Raw genomic sequence first — 5,201 nt, 5'->3', positions numbered from 1 at the left:
AGAACACATTATCCGTGTATTTTCCTGAAGGGCTTAAGCATCATTGTTGGAGATGTTTTCATTCACTATGGGGTGCTTTTGAGTCTTTTAATTTGGCCACAACTTTGTCTGTGTTTCAGGAAATGGAAGGATTGTTGGTGACCACTCCTATATTGAGATATATTTATATTGAGATATAAATACACATATTTGTGGAAAATGCTTTAAAAAAAAATTAAGACTCAACAATACACTGTGGGCAAATTCATTACCCTTTTGTGTTGGTCAACCGCAGTCCTGATCAAAACTACTAAATGCTTACAAAAATTCCATTTTAACTCTTTCAAGTGATGTCACTGATTTGTGGAAAAGCACATAAAATGACTTATTTACAATATTAAAAGTGATTGTGGGCTGGATTTTTTAAAACGTTTGTCACAGTCTTGGGAGTGTCAAAGATAAAAACATTGGCTTTGATGCATTGTTAATTTTTGTGCAACATCAGATTTATTTTTTCCTCCCTCATTTACTGTTTTTGCCCCATTGACTTCCATTATGACAATATTTTTTGATTGCAAAGCCATGACATCATATAATCATGCAATATTGATTGTTTGTAGTTTTTCGTGTTGCAAAGAGTTAAAATGTGTCATCTTTACTGTTGATCACCATGTGGCACCATTAACATTAAGAATGCACAAGGGCTAAATGAATGTCTAAAGTTGATGAGAGTTATTGTGGGATTGCAGCTGATATAAATGATGTAAGAGGTTTGTGATAGATGATCACAGTATGATCTTTTATCTTATGAGTGTAGTTTTTTGCTCTACTTCTCTCTTTCTCTTTGTATTAAAGTTGTCAGTCTGAATGTTTTACACGTGTAATACAGTATTTCTGAAAACCTGCCCGTGGCGTTTTGATTCCTCGTGTGTGTCGAGTGCTTTCCAGTACAGACGTGTTTACACACAGTGAGATTGTGTGATGATGAGGGCACAGTATACAGTAATGGGGGAATTTCTCTCTGTATATTCATTTATCTCTTTCTCTCTGTCTCTTATCTAACACTAAATCTCTTCTCACACACAGTCACTCTGTTATCTTTATTTTCTTTGTAGGCTTTGAGTCTGTAACAACATGATCCTCCTGATTTAATATATCGCTCTCTGAGAGTCTTCATGTAGTGTACATGTGAAACATATATTCTCATCCAGTTTTTATTATGTGTTCAGTCAGAGTTTTGAGTCAGTCCATCTGTCAGTGGATAAAGTCAAACACATGTTGTCTTATAACAGGTTTGTCAGGTACACTTTTGAATCCTGAGGTACAGTATTGTGTTTTCATCTCACAGTTACTGTGTGTGTGTTTATTTGATTGTGAACAGATTCAGTCTAGATCTCATTTATCTTCTTCATTCTGAGCTAAAGTATAAATTTACCAGTGTCATTGGATGTCTCTTCAACAGATTAAATACATGTTAACATGTTAACAAGTAAGGGATAATGTATATGCCTCAGGTTGTTATTTCAGAAATAATCTCTGACAGTGTGATCAGGACCTTACATGAAGTGGAGGGTCTTGTATGACACTGAAGGGGTTTATTTCTGCGATAACAATCTGCTGTCTGTACATTATTATGCTTATTATGTGGTTATTTACCTCATAAGTAAGGTAAGGAACATAAAATATTGATTTAAAATCATTTATTTGCTAATTTTTAATGAATGCAGGCCTCCCGCCAAAAAAACCAGTTTACTTTCTGTTTTAGGATAAGACATTCAAACTATTTGGTTGAATTATTTGTAAATATAATGTCATATATGTTATTAAAACACATATTTGCTGGCAACATGCTCCGTGAAGCTAAGCCGATCATCAATGACCACTCCCAGGTTTTTGGCCATCCTGGAAGGCGTGATGGTCGAGGAACCTAGCTGAATGGAGAGGTTGTGCTGAATCTTTGGTTCAGATGATATGAGAAGCAGTTCTGTCTTCGCAAGGTTAAGCTGGAGATGGTGATCCTTCATCCAGAGTGAGATGTCCCTCAGGCATGCCAAGATGCGTGCAGAAACCGTGGGATCCTCAGGGTGGAATGACAAGTGGAGTTGAGCGTCGTCCGCATAGCAGTGGTAGGAAACGCCATGTTTTCAAATGACAGAGCCCAGGGATGTCATGTATATCGAAAAGAGCAGCGGTCCAAGCACAGAGCCTTGAGGCACCCCGGTATCGAGACGTTGGGGTTCGGAAACGTCACCTCTCCAGGATACCCGAAATGACCTAGCTGAGACATCCATTAGTTTCTGTACATACTGTATTACTTAAAAATACATGATTCAGAAAATTGCTTAAATGTCTTTGCTGGAATATACAGTGTTAACACTTTTATATCTGGATGAAACGCAATACAGATGGCAGACGTGTGTTAATGGGCAGTATGGCACAGATTTCTACAGTTCAACTTTTATTAAGCCCTTAACATTAATCTGAATGATGTAGTGTTGTTTCTTCTGTAAGATATCTTGTGACAGCGATTAGGAGATCTTGAGCTTAAATCCATAATTGCTCTTGGGTTTCTGGCTCCTGATGAACATTTGGTCATTCAGTTTTCCGGCTCGATGAGAAGGTTTGAGCCTGTTGACCTTCATGAATGGCACCACAGTCACAAATTGGTTCTAACTTAAAAAACAAACCCTACAGACTCCTGAATCACTTTCATCACAGTTATACTGCTGTGTGACAACACATATTACTCTGTTTTTAAACATGATTTACACTGAGAATCATCAAATTCATTAGACAGACATCATACACACAAAAGCTCTGTTTGTTTCCTGTACGGATGAAAGCAAGGCATCTGGAGGATTGATGATTTGATTATGAATGTTAATGAATTGTAGCTGAAGCTCATATGAATATAAACCCTTTTCTTCTGTGGTGTTTATTTGATGAAAGCTGTCAGTGTGTATTTCATTCAGTCGTGTTTGTGATACACACATGAATAAATCTCACATCATGATGGGAAGAGATGTGATGTTACTTTACTGAGTGATCAGAGGATTTCAGCTAGATTTACATTGATGATGTGATTTTCCATTAGTGCGGCTGTAAGCGTTGTTAAAGTACAGCAAGACCTTTAATGGCCTCTCTTTACATTTACTTAATGCTGTGTTTATAAAGAAATCAATAAAAATCCCTTTGTCTAGTTACTGAACATCAGCAGGTGAATATCCAATTCACAATGACAAAAGCAAAGGCTTTAAAACTGGACCATCACAGATCTCACTGACAGTAAGATCAAATCACATTTAATCATTTTAGTAGACACTTTTATTCAAATACATTAATGCTTTATCTGTGTCTATAATATGACCAGAATCAATCAGACACTTTGATTTAATCCTCAGGGTTTATAATATGTTCATTAAAAGGATAGTTCACCCAAAAATTTAAACTCTGTCATCATTTTCTGCTCCTCATGTTGCTGTAAACCTGTATGAATTTATTTTTTCTTATGAAGTACACAGCTGATGGTAACCATTGACTTTCATAGTAGGAAAAACAAATATTATGGAAGTATTGTAATTAATGATGAAAAAGATATTTTGATGAATGATGATAAGCACACAGTTGACGTACTCATTGAATTCCATCGTATTTGTTTTTTCTACTATGGAAGTCAATGAATACAATCAGCTGTGTGGTGCTTACCATCATGTATTAAAAATATCTTATTTTGTGTTCATCAGAAAAAAAGTAATTCATACAGGGTAAGAACAACATATGGATGAGAAAATGATGACAGAATTTTCATTTTTGGATGTGTGGAGGATTTCAACTATGATCTGATGTTTAATATTCATTCTTAAATGTGTTTCATTGATTCATACTGTCATGAATGAATGTTGTACATCAGTGGTTCTCAATCTTTTTCCATGTGCGGCCCCCCTTGTGTATGGTGCATTCCTTTTGCCCCCCCCCCCCCCAAAGAAAATGTATGACAAAAAACTGCTCTAAAATTTAACATTTTAATTAAACAAAACATATTAAGTTATACAAAGTAATGCTATTGGTTAGTAGCCTTATTTTTGTTAGGTTTAAATACACAGAATTCATGATAAATGAATGTATTTAATAAAATGTCATAAAACTGGGGCCCCCCTGGCACCATCTCGCGGCCCCCCTGGGGGCCCCGGACCCCAGTTTGAGAACCACTGTTGTACATAACTAGTATTGATCCAATAATAATGAGCTTTGATTTCATCTTTGATTTCATGTTTACCTTCCTCCAAATAATGTAAACTAGCCTTCATGTTATTCACCTGCCCCATTCATGTTTATACTGAATATCATCACAAACTTTCTCTGATCCTGTTTGTCTTTCCAGCATACTCTATATATCTGACTAAAGAAAGGCCAGAAATCTGATGTTTCTGTTTAAAGGCGGAGTCCACGATGTTTGAAAAACGCTTTGGAAAAGAAGACGGGTCGACTACCAAAACACACTTATAGCCAATCAAATCAAATCAAATGCCGGGTTGCGTATGTGTGGGGCGGGTCTATCAACAGAAGGTCCAGATTCTATTGGGGTGGGGGCGTGTTTGTTTAGGTGATTTCAAGTGTCAACACTGGCTTTCAAGCATCGTGGACTCCGCCTTTAAATAATGAGAGAAGATGACCAGATTCCAGATCAGTTCAGTACATGTTCAGTTTATGATGTATATTTGATCTAAACCTTTTTTCTCTCTCTCTGTGTCTGTTCATCTTTTCTTTCAGTCAGAGTCAAAGATGTTAGGAACAGTAAACAGTGATCATCTGTCTCTTAATCTACATGATTTATTACAGACTTCTGAGGAATACCGCTCTCATTGACTTTCTTTGGAATGTGGGAATCATCTCCTGCTGACCTGAACGAGTGATCCGTACGGCATCTGCCAGCGTTTATCAGTCTGACAGACAATGAATATGAGTTAGTCATTATATAAAACATCAGACATGTTTTCATCTTATACAGGGACTCTAGTCCAGATTATTGTGACTCTATCTTGAGTTGTGCTGAGTTATCTTTGTCAAGTAACAGGAAGTAGCAGATGGAGGACAGGAAGTGTGACTTCTCTTCTCATTGTTTTCGGTCCAGAGGAGCTGTTTTTATTCTTCCTCTCTCTCTCTCGTCACAACACTTTATTTTGACCTTGGCACTGCTGACCTGCAGCCCAGTGGAAATTAAT

General features: G+C 36.9%; 1 long non-coding RNA gene across 1 annotated transcript; it reads left to right on the top strand.

Annotated features, from left to right (window-relative positions):
- The first annotated feature begins 4,740 nt into the window (after positions 1–4,740).
- On the top strand, positions 4,741–5,201 carry LOC141366181 (uncharacterized). Its single transcript, XR_012371288.1, has 2 exons — positions 4,741–4,942; positions 5,111–5,201. It is a non-coding gene; the product is annotated as an uncharacterized lncRNA (long non-coding RNA).

This window comes from Misgurnus anguillicaudatus, chromosome 9 (assembly GCF_027580225.2).
Source record: "Misgurnus anguillicaudatus chromosome 9, ASM2758022v2, whole genome shotgun sequence".
Taxonomy (NCBI): domain Eukaryota; kingdom Metazoa; phylum Chordata; class Actinopteri; order Cypriniformes; family Cobitidae; genus Misgurnus; species Misgurnus anguillicaudatus.
This window is presented reverse-complemented; position numbering and strand designations above follow the sequence as displayed.